The following is a 12,433-nucleotide window of genomic DNA, read 5'->3' as shown; positions in this document are numbered from 1 at the left end:
GTGTGTGTGTGTGTGTGTGTGTGTGTGTGTGTGTGTGTGTGTGTGTGAGAGAGAGAAAAATGGCCAGGGATGAACAGGAGACTAATGCGCAGCAAAGACGTCCCCCCCACACACACATACGGCACAGTAAACACTCTCTCTCTGTCTTCCCTCTTCCCAGTCCTCTGTCAGTGTGCCATCCATCAGGTCCCAGTTTGTCGTCATGGAGCCTCTCACCACCAGACACCCAGCAAGAAGGAAATGCGGAGTGCTAATCCCATCACTGAGATTCAACATCTGACATACACACACACACATACACACACAACAGCGTTCGTGAAATGTGTGTGTGTGTGTGTGTGTGTCCACACATGTATTTGGTAGCTTTTCGTGTGATAGAAGCTCATTGCTGCTTCCAAAGGGACCTCTATTTGGATCTCTTTCACTTATTAGGCCCTTAATTGGTGCTTTGCTTGAAAACCCTCAGAACTAAAAGGGTATTTACTGTACTACTTAAGACAGGAGATAAGACAGAGGAGATGACAGGCAATGAGCAGGACAAAAAAAGGCCTTTTCATCAGTAATTGTAGCATTAAAATGGTTCAGTTTGGTCATTACAAAGTCTACTTTATAATATGTACATTTAGAGACATTACATGTAATATCTTTTCAAAAGATACCATTACTTTGGCGGAACCATTAAATACGTGGTACCTTTGTAGTATTTGTGTGTTTAATCTCTGCAGATTCCAGTTATGCACGTACACACGCTGGCAAGCGCTTATCTTCTTCTCATCCTCCCTCGTCTCTTCCTTTTGTATCTGAGGATAATAATTTTCAGAGCAGTTGATGATATTTGGACCATCTGTCGGGAGTTTCATTTGATAAAGTAGGTTTATAAAGAAGTGGAGGCAACAGTCACGGAAAAGGTCAATCTCTGATCATAATGTGTGCGCGCACACTCCATCTATCCATCTATCCATCTATCACAAATATATAGCATGTTTGCTTAGTGCAATAATGAATTTCGTAATAAATTAGGCTGTTGTGGCAGATTCTGTCAGACGTGTCTGCTGGAGTTTACTCATCTGTTTTCACCTCCTTTCATGCAGTGGCAGGTTTCACGCATATGTTTGCAGCATTGCGGTGAGATTGTTTACTGCTGTGGGGTTAGTGATTTTTTACTTTTACTTTGTCTTTTTATTTTGAGAACAAAAACAATCTACAAGAAACTTCCTAACCATTTTATTCCCAAGTGCTACAGAAAAAGAACATTTCTTCTCTTTCAAATGTCACATTCGATTGTGCTTGAAGTAATGATTCTCAGTACTTGTCTTTTCTGTATTTTCTTCTAGCAAATCAAAGACAGGGGACCCTCCCTTGTTGGCACTACTTCGTTCAGATATAAGCTGTTTGTGTCACAAGCCCAAAGACATTGAATATGTTATTGCAAACTTCTTATTTATCATTTGCTTTCTCATGATTGTCTACGAATTGTTTCTTGCTCTGACCGAATTATGTTTAACTTGATGTGTTTGGTATCTTTAATACAACTCTTCAACCAGTTAGTCTCTGAGATGTCTCTAAAGCTGGTGAATCTCACCAAAGGATCAGAAAACTGAGCAACAGCTTTTTTTTCTCTTGATCTTGCTGTGGCGGCCTGGCAGGACACCATCGCCTGTTTTGGGATTGTTTGAAAATTTCATTGCCTCCTTTATACATTTTAATTGCGAAAGGGAATTCATTAATTTCAGTCCGGCACATTTTATCTGTTTCTCTCGCTCTTTGTCTAACATTCACATACACACAAACACACACACACCGTACAGTAGGATTGCTTCCCACCAGACGCTTTACTAAGCGTTGCATCCTTTTTATCAAAACAGCTTTGCAGCTCAGCTTTAGTGTGCACGGCTTTAAATCCAGGCTCGTGCAGCTTACATTCTGCTGTGGATTGAACGCAAAAAGTTTAACCTCACTTAATTCAAAGCTAGGGATGTTCTGCTTTTGGTGGTGTGAGCGTATGTTATGGTTCTAGGATAAGTAATGAGGGAGACAAGGTAGCAGTGGCGTGAAACAAGGTATAAAACCAGAAAACGATGATAAATGAAGCATCTTAAGCCCCTTGTCTGTTGAAACCTGTCTTTGTTGACAAGCTTAATACGTTTCTTTCTAATAAAGATCTTGCAGTGTGGCCTCTGGCTGTAACACTAAAATGTATGAAATCTGTGCCTCTCGTGGGCTGGGAGAAGCAGCAGCAGGGCATAATCAGCAATGAGCAATGAAAGGAGAATAAGCAACATTGGGCAGTCATTTTGTGTGAAAAAAATGCTGAATTGGAAGTGGCACAGAATGAGAATAACTTTTCCAAAGATGATTACCCCGGATGATACTTTGATACAATAACAAAATGGAAGTGACTTCTAGCATTAGATTAATTGCTCCATTTGAGAGTCTGGGCTGCTTGCTGGATGAGCAAATGAGCTTTAGAAACAAGCTGTGATGTACTCTTTTGCAGGACCACAGCACACATCTGTATGCTGTCATTGCACACACAGACGGACACAGTTGGACACACTGCCAACTCGTCAAATACCGACGGTTGGTCAGTGGCACTCTGCGTCTGACACAGACGAACTGCAATTTCAACTAACTCCAATGTAAACCCATGTTCGTCACCATTAGTGCAAAATCCGGGTGTTTGTGGTTTGTTGTTAAATCTAAGAGCCAATGTCCGACTTGATCCTGACGTGCTCTGACGTCATGCACATGTGGTCAACGATAACCTCACAAGAGCGAGGCGGACGCAGTTTTTAGAGCCAGGTGCCGCTTTTGCTCTCCACCAACTGCATGAGCCAGGGCATGATGGGAAACGCCTGGCTGTTACCAGATCAGAGAGCAAATCTAACCAACATGCATTGTGCGGCGATCACCGGTGATCGATTCTGCGCAGGACTGGCTCATCTCGTCATCTGTATCAGTGTTGGGGGTCATTCTCCTGCTACCTACACTTCCAATTCCTCCATCACAGTCTCAATGGTAGTATTGTTTTTCATCTGGTCTGAATTGACTTCAGGGAAAAAGGTGAACCTGGCTGGGCTCTGAAGATCAAAACATCACTCAGAAAGACATCAATACAGCTATTTTCATCCACTGTTGTGAAAGCCAGACTTTCATCAATGCTGGTGCCACTCAGATACAGCCGTCACAGTGTGTCCTGGAGTAATGTCTTTGATAAAGCTTCAGAGATACTGTCAACAGCCTGCATGCGAATATACGAATAGCAAACAGATATGTTGGTGAAAATCACTGAAAATGTGTTGGTGATTTGAAACGTGGGATGCTGGATACAAAGAGTGACATTAATGAATCATTTTAGACTTCAGCTGGCTGACAGCCTGGTTTCACAAATTACGATAATCATTGTAATCACTTGAATAAGTAGACTTGAACATGACAAATGCATGTCCTCACCATGAGATAATGAATGCATGATGAGAAATAGTGATTTAATGGCAGATACAACTATACTATACATTTTTTTTACTGTTAAGTTAAGGTTTGTTTATTCTCTGTTTTTGGTTACATTTGCACTCCTCTTTCCAGGCAAAACCTCTGTCTCCTTGATACTTAATAACTTTTGTGAGAATTTCTTATTTCAAAATGATTCAATTTTTCAGATGTCTGCTCCATGTTCCTTCAGTCCGCATGTCAAAGTGTCCTCTCCCCACAAAGCGCAGTTTCTATGAGACAAAACATATAATTTCATTCAGTGAATGACAACACAAAGAACAGATGAGTGCCTCAGATCAGCAACAGCGCAAGCCAGACAGCATAGTCACCTCTCTTGTTCAAAATAATTGCTCCCTTTCAAGCTGGTCGTCTTGGGTGAACTCACTTGGCAACTTTACCTCTGCTGATTTCACGCACCAGCTCATTTTCCATCATGCAAGTTCCATCAAAGTGGGGCATCGAGCCCGAAGCTGAGATAAGATGGCAGGAACAAAAAACATGGCGAGAGAATCCAACATCGTGACGCATCTGCTCAATAAACTCGCATTTCTTTTCAAACGCACCATGTCTGCAGGAGTTGAAATCCAGAACAGTATGAACAGACACCATGGCAGTTCATTCAGCTGTTATAGCAACAAAACAAGTCAATCATTTATTTAATGTTTAACTTAACATTTACTTATCCAGGATAATCCTGTTGAGATTTTGATTCTCTTTTACAGGAGAGACCTGGTCAAGATGGCAGCGTGAAAGTTTCACCAAATGTACCACTTTGTAAAAAATGATAATGGTATGTTTTTCGAAATTAGGATGAGAAGTAAAAGGAATAAAAACTTTACTGATGCGTTCACATAATGTAGAAACACCTTCAGAGCAGATTAATTGAAAGCAAATGTATATGTTTTCCTCCATCTATCTTCCCCCCTCTTCCCCCTCCCTCTCTTTGCTGCGGTGGTCCAGTTGTTTGCTTTTGTGCCATCGATGCTGTGTATCTCCGGACACCACTACGCCTCAGCAGAGAGAGGCTAATTTATCTCCCATTACCAGGTCCGCCGCATTTCCCCCTTCTCCACCGGCTTTGTGTGGTCGTGTCTCTATCTCTTTCTGCAGTGGTCTCTGTCTCTGTTTGAGTATTTGGTGCCATAAAGGCTGAGATAGCAGTGTGTGTGTGTGTGTGTGTGTGTGGGTGTGTGTGTGTGTGTGTGTGTGTGCCTGTGTAATATGTGTCTATCTGTTGGTTGTCCCCCTTGGTTTTATTATTCAACAAGTAATGTGTGTATTATCATAATTACTGACCTTCATCTTTTGGGCAGTTTTCCACGCATAAATTTACTGCATGATACAATTGGCAGACCCATAATTCAGTCAGGTGCTGTGTGCCTCCCAAATCCCTGTGCAATAGGCCTTTCTCATGGAGGACATGTTAACTCAGGTGTGACTAACAACATTAATAATGGCCGCATTCCATTTGGCCGTACCACTTCCAGCAATTTCTCATGGAACAAACTTTGACATAGGAAAAGCATAGGCGTGAATAATGTAATTACTCAGAGCTGAATTATATTTCAATGTTGCGATTTCAGTGTGTGCTGTCATGTCTAACTGGGACACGATGGAGGCATGGTTCATGTTATTAGTAACACCTGTGCTTTTGTGAAAAAGGCCTATTGTGCCTGCTGGACAATAAAGCAGAGCCTTTGGTAATAGTCAATAATGCAACGTATTCTCATGCAACTGTATGATATCTTAGGAAAAGTTACTCTTCAATTTTCTTGCGTTTTCCTACGAAAGTCAGCAACACATGTCAATTTCCGCTCGTTCCATGCATACAGCCTTTTCGTGACAAGTTACGTGACGACGAAATCGTTTCACATGACGAACGAACAGCGGTCGAGGTATTTAAACTTCCTCGTTCATGATTAAGTGGATAACATATGGAATAATTCTCACATTAGTTTTTAGCAGGTATTACGAAATGCTGCATGAAACCAGACTGCATCAATTACACATGTGCTAAGACAGGTTGCATCTATACTTTACACTCTTGTGTTGGTGATAGTGCGCTGAGGCTGTCATTCAATATAATCTTCTCTCCTGCTAGCCAGCAGCCACTTTCGTCACCTCTACCTTTTCTGTTATTAGAAGAGAAGTGGAGGAAGGTATCTGTGACCACTCTGCTCAGTGCCTTTGTTTCTGTCTCTGTCGGGACTGCTGTCTTTCCCTTTGAAAGCTAACTTGTATTTTAAAAAATACAAGTTATGATTTAGAATAGCATTTTTTTGGTACTACAAGTCTGGTTTGCAGGCAGCTAACAGACTGTAAGTTCATTTTTGTTTCAAAACTACCCACCCAGCTGCAGTCCCACTCATTCTCATCAGCTTCCCCTTCATCAGCAGAAGTAATGAAGCATCTTTGATGAGTGATGAAGTGTTTTCGACTCGACAGCTAGTGCCTGCCCAGTGCCTCAAATTAAACAATGCCCCCAGATGCTTGTTTAGCCTCCCATTTAATATCAAGTAGGTCAAATTAAGACAGGCTTTAGAGTCATCGTTTAGTGTTAATTCTGTGAGCAGATAGTGCAAACTGAATATGTAATGTGCACTGTCTGTCTGCTAAAGACCTATTCACAGTATTCACTGTCCGAAAATAAAAATAAATTAAAACCTTTTTTTTAAATTTCCAAATAACTATCTTAACATGTTTTTTTTGCCAGTTTTGTCAGTAATAGCACACAGAAGGAAAATGTCAGCATGAGCCGCCAGCTAATAATCAAACAAACCCCAGCAACCAAATCCACAAGAAGATGTCATTTTACTAACGTTAGACAATGAGTTGAGTGTATTAATAAGCTGGATGTCAAATCTAGATCTAATAATGCCTGTAGCTATACTAGTGGTTGAAAAGAAACTTTGACTATTCTTTTAGTCACTGTCATCATTTAGAGGTATTCATGCTGAAGGAAGTCGCTCACAGATGCCTTGTTAATAATTAAGTATCATTTTTGTCTTTCTTTGTGTTGCTTGTTAGTTTCAGCATTTTGGGGAATACACCTATTTGCTTTCTTTCCCCGAGTTGTCTTTATGCTAGGTATGAAGCTAGACAGGTAGCTTATCATAAAGACCGTTGGTGGGGAAACACCCGACTCGAGATACAACACGTAACGGTGATTAATGAGCTTTAGAAGTGGTGGTGGACACGGAGCCAGGCTAGCTGTTTCCTCCTGTTTCCTGTCTTTATGCTATAAGCTGACAGTTGCCGGGCCGCAGTGTCACACGTGGTATATTGGAGCTTCTCATCCATTTTTGGCAGTAAAGCAAATAAGTGCATTTCCCAAAATGTCCAAATATTTTTAAAAAGTAATGGACCCAGGCCCATGCAATAGAAATTGGACTGCTGGCTGTTTTTATACAACCTCCAATGTTATAAAGTTGGAATAGCATTTGAGAGTTTATGCCTGCAAAGTAAACAAGAGTTAAGAGTTAACAACAGTAAAGTCAGTAGCTTTGGCACCAAGGTCATATTGAAAACCTGCTGCACGACCACAGAATGGCTTATAAACAGACCCCTTTTCACAGAAGTGTCATAAGCACAGCTGCAGCTAATGAGATGAATAATGGGTCCATGTGATTCAGGTGTGCCAATATGCAAACACATACAATATTTGATTGTATTGTCAGGCAAATATTGGTAATGGGCTCATTTAAATCAAAAATACCCATCAATAATTGCTTGCAGCTGCCTATTATACAGTTTACGTGGATTTCAGGTTAAACTATCATTAATCCTATATATGTAGGACATTACGCAGAGAGTGAAATAAAGACTGGCTGTTGGACATGCAGAGACACAAACGCAGAGGTCCCTTTAATGACCTCATTACTGCCATTCACAACCAGGAGGTGTGTATTCATTACCCCCCTCCGAATCTTTACCCAGTTTACTTGCTCATATCCACCGAACTCTTTCTCTCCACTTTCTCATAATTGCCCGGTTCTAGAGCTTTTCTCTCTGATGAGCAGCTGCTTAGTTTGCCACAGTGCAAGGCAGATTGAAAAGTCAGCAGCTATAGAGGTATTAAGAGAGAGATAATCTTTCGGTTATTGTTACACGTGGTCTCTCTGTCCCTCCTCTCTAGACACATTTCTTTTTTTCCAGTTCTCCAAACCACTGCCATTTCCAGACGCCCTCGGGCAGGCACACAACCCATTGCAACCCCGATGAACCGACAATGGAGCAAAGCAAGTGCATCGCCGGAGAGTGGCTGAAGAGGGAAATGAGATGCATGGTGAAGAGGAGGATCGGGCAGGGCGGACAGCTGATTAGGGACATGGGAACAGGTGTGTGGATGGGTGTGGCAACCATGCGATGGGGAAAGGAGGGAGAGTCCGAGGGCATCTGAAGGATGCATGGAAAAGTGGCAATGGTTTGGTTTGGAGAACTAGAAATGTGTCTGGAGAGACGGAGAGACCAAGTGTGACAGATACGGGGCTAACGGAACAATCTTATGGATGATCCTGCCATAGTGTTGGACATATTAAAAGTGACAGAAATAATTGTGTGGAGAATAAAAACTAAGAGCTTGAAGGAGAAGTTTAAACCCTGCGTATACGTTATCACCTTCGCACATCTGCAATTGCTGCTTGAAATGGATGCAATTGACGGCAAAATAAGTTGTAGGGGAAGCGGGTTTCACATTTTACTGTGATAACATTCAATACATTTTTATCACATCACAGCCAGCAACATCTAACCTCTTGATGAAGGCATATTCAGCGAGGGACGGTCAAGATATATCCTGTCTTTATCTTACATAATGTTTATTACTGTCATCAGTCATGTCCTTGGCTGCCTCTTTGACCCAAACTGAGCGAATAAATGTGTAGCCATGCGTGAAGACAAAGAGCAGGGTCTTTTTTGAAGAGCACAGTGAAAGTGGTTTAAAAAACTGCCTGGTATAAACCAAGGGAGTATTTCTGTTGATATTAGCTGATGGGAGTAAAATGAGGTCGTCAAAAGAGAGTACAATGCAACAGAAGATTATGTTGGAGTTTCTTAAAGCCTCCTCCACTCAAAGTATGTACAAGAAGCATTACTTTAAAATCAAAATGGAAGGAAAGAAAAACATTTAAGACAATCTAGCCACACCAAAAGCAATAACTCCTTGTGAAAGAACGTATTGATAGCTTGCTGGGAAATGATTCATACACAGATGTATGTGTGCTTGTTTCCCAGGCATTGCACCATGCAGGTTCAATTGAAACAGCGATTCTTTGTTTTCAATTCATGTGTGAATAAAAGGATATAACGCAGGAAATGGATGTAAAAAGAAACGGCAAAGAGAGAAGAGCTGAATGTGGCAAGAAGAGGTCAAGTCACTATTCATTGGGTGCTGGATATGAGGGGGAAATGTTGCTTTTCAGAACTCAATCCGCTCTATTTTAGATTTACAACCATCTTAAAGCCACTGGCCAAAATTGTCCCTAATCTGAGCGCTCAGTGGGGAAGTTTTTTGAAAAACGGTTGGTTCTGAGAAAAATAAGATTTGCTTTTAAGAATTATTGTTGGTTACTTTGCCAGGAAATTTGCCACGTAATGTATAATTTCAATCCTTCCTGCACCCAGAGAGCACATTTTAATGGATCAAATCAATGAGCTGTTCATCCTTTTTCATATCATCTCTCTCTCTCTCTCTCTCTCTCTCTCTCTCTCTCTCTCTCTCTCTCACGTTTTATGCGGACACAGTGAGTCCAATTTGCCATTAAAACAAGTCCCTCAGGATTTAATGAAACATTGGCGCTGCAATTTTTGTGAAAGGAGTTTATAAAATGTCAAATAACAGACGGTTCAGTGAAAGTTAAGTCTGCCAGTTCTGCTTCTGCGTCTACCACTGATGACTGCTGTCAGTCCACAACATCTCATTTATTTATTTAGAAGAAAAGAATGGCTTTCAACCACTTTCTCTGCTGTTAATTCATCCACATTGTTTTCCTTCTACCTTACTTGCTCCTTTGAGCCCCCTCATATTTTCCCTCCTCTATCCTCACTTGCTCAGGAGAGAACCAGCTGGTTCCCGATTTGTCCGTGTGATTTGAAAAAAAAACGCCAAGTCAACCAATTCCATTAGCCATTTAGATGGGGAGGGTGACCGTGGGCATGTGGGATTAGGCTTTCACACTCAAGCACATAAACATAATAACACTCACATACACATATACCTCCAGTGGTTCAACACAAGACACAAGGTCATGGCATTTTCATGACGGGACAGGATGAAAATAGAAAAAGGGCCTTGAGCTGGACGGACTGAGGCACAATGAGTCAGTGGGCTGATAACACAGACAGACTGAATCAGTGGGCCGAAAGCAGAAGGCAGTTTGTGGGAGTGAGTGTGTGTGTGTGTGTGTGTGTGTGTGCGTGTGTGTGTGTGTGAATTCTTTCAAGGGGGATAGAACCGAGAGCAAGTCAGAGATATGATGTTCTCAGGTCTTTAGGGGGTTAGCTGCAGGTGGTGGAACACCAGTCCTGTAGGTCCCTGTGGATGTCTGCACACTGTTCTTCATACCCTAAACACAGGCTCAAAATAACTCATGTCCCTTTATCCAAATTAGATTTCTTCTCTCCCTCCATTTCTCACAAACACACACACCGTTTCTCAGCCGTCTTGGAAGTTGTATACTCTTTTTTTATTCCGTTTTGATGAAATGTGTAAGAAGAGCTCTGGGAGATTATTGCTTATGTACATTAAAGATAATTTATTATTCTTCTCCATAAAATTATACTACTCTGTATCGTACAGTGTTTACATTTGGGCTTGAAATTTAGGCATCTCATTTGGATCTAAGTGGTTTCTGAGCTACTGCAATGGCCAACAGCCTAGAACTGTCACAGCAATACTCTTAACAAATGAGTGTCGAGCAATATGCGGAGAGGAGAGAGCAGACTGGTGAGATCTGCGAGATTTGGCAGCCATGGCTTTTCCAGAGGGAAACACTGTCCTCTTGTGGAATAATGTTCTAAGATGAGAGATTCAGAAACATATAAGAAAAGACCTACTTAACAGATATTTAGGGATGACTCGTCAGGATCAGGCTGAATAAACAAATACAATTAAACTCCATATTTGTGATCATTTGTTTAAGAGTTGCATCTTCACTATAGGAACCAATGGGCTTGGGGCTGAGTGCCACAGAGTGTATGGAAATAATGTATTGTCAGTGTTGATGTGTTCATGGGATTTGTAGATAAGAAAAATACAATAGAATAACACCAGCTCTACTTAAAAAAAAAAGATGTTTGGGATGCAAGACGATGGTTTTGGTCGTTCATTTGTACCACAGTTCTATAATAATTCCACTGCAGCAGCTGAAAATATATTATATTTCTTTTGTCAGAATATAATATAATCATATACGTATTACAAGGAGATAAAGTGGCAGAATATTTTTGGAAAACTTTTACTTTGGGGCCAAAATGTATGTCTTCATCCGTACACAAGTTATATTTATAGTAATTAATCATAACTCAACTTCCCACGTATTAAATGAGACCCCTATTAATTGTGGTGTCCTAATGCATAGAATAAAAGTGGATAAATATGGTGTGCTAACATATTGCAAGATATGAAGAAAACATAAATAACATTTAGAACACGAGATACACATTAAATTATTCTAAATTTGCTGAGTAGTCTTTAATTGGAATTTATTTGAAATGTTAAATTCATTAATAATAGGGCTGTTAAATTTACTCAAAATGTTACAGGGTCAATTTAAACAGGAATCCATTGAAAGTTTCTTATAACCTCTAAGGTTCAAATGTGATGAATTTATTATGAAAATCAAAATGCCATTCAAGCTGAATTTTCCATGATATTATGAAATTTCACATGGGCATATAGTGGGGTCATCCTGAACAGGAATCCACTGAAAGCCAACAAAGGAAAGACGTTATCGGTCAAAGATTACTATTTGATCATATTTTAATTTTGGGAACTATTGAGAGGCTCCATGATTCGCCATTGACCACCAAAATGGTGTGGATTACCGTTCTACATGTTTGTTTTCTATGCTCATGCTCCCAGTCCCGGAAGTAAGAAGTCGCCGCACGCGTCAATTTCCTCATAGCGCGAAAACTGTACTTTCACGTGTGAACTACAACAACACCGTGAGGTGGGCTGAATTCAGGGCACACATACGGCTGGACATAATACTACCAACGGGAATCATTCGGACGAGCACGTTGTTGGAAAGTGAGTCGCTAACTATACAATCCTGCACCTTAGCATATAGCTAAATTAGCTAGCCTGCTGAGTTGATAGGCAGTAAGCTAACGCGACACAGGTTGTGCAACCTGTGTCTCAACACGTTAAACGGTATTAGCTTGATCAACATCATAATCTCGTCTCGGCAGTAAGGAGCTGTCTAGATTAATGGGGAATTCGGGAATTAGTAATTTAAAGTTTGTTAGGACCAGTATTTGAGTTATCAACTCTATTAAACTTCCATTGTCTTCATATCTAAAAATCAGCGAGATGTCTTGAATGCAACATCATGGAGTAGAGATGATGATCATCGTGGAATGATGATAAATTAATTACAATATAATTTTTAAAGGGAATTCTTTTCATGCCAAAACCATAAATACACATAAAAAAGAGTAATTAAGTGTTTACAAATCCCATGAAAAGACCAAAACTAAAGTAATAGTGAAGTTACACTGTTTACTGAGTTTACATACAAATGCTCTGACCGCAACTTCACAACCAAATGTCACAGTCAGCAGATTGACTGATATCACTGGTGACCATTATAATAATCCTGTTAATCAAACTATTCTTCCTGCTGTTGCAGACGCTCTTCAGTTGATCTCACAGTGAAATGCTTTGTCTTGTTTTCCTCTCTCTCTCTCTCTCTCTCTCTCTCTCTCTCTCTCTCTCTCTCTC

The 12,433-nt window shown here is 40.6% G+C and overlaps 1 protein-coding gene across 1 annotated transcript in view; it reads left to right on the top strand.

Moving 5' to 3' along the window:
• Positions 1-11,581: 11,581 nt before the first annotated feature.
• The window catches only part of rad50 (RAD50 homolog, double strand break repair protein), a 17,959-nt gene continuing 17,107 nt past the window's right edge, over positions 11,582-12,433 (top strand). Inside the window, exon 1 of the mRNA XM_031869270.1 lies at positions 11,582-11,740. The gene's annotated coding sequence lies outside the window, so the exon portion shown is untranslated. The remainder of the gene's footprint in view (positions 11,741-12,433) is intronic.

This window comes from Anarrhichthys ocellatus, unplaced genomic scaffold (assembly GCF_004355925.1).
Source record: "Anarrhichthys ocellatus isolate YVR2014 unplaced genomic scaffold, GSC_Weel_1.0 scaffold46, whole genome shotgun sequence".
Taxonomy (NCBI): Eukaryota; Metazoa; Chordata; class Actinopteri; order Perciformes; family Anarhichadidae; genus Anarrhichthys; species Anarrhichthys ocellatus.
This window is presented reverse-complemented; position numbering and strand designations above follow the sequence as displayed.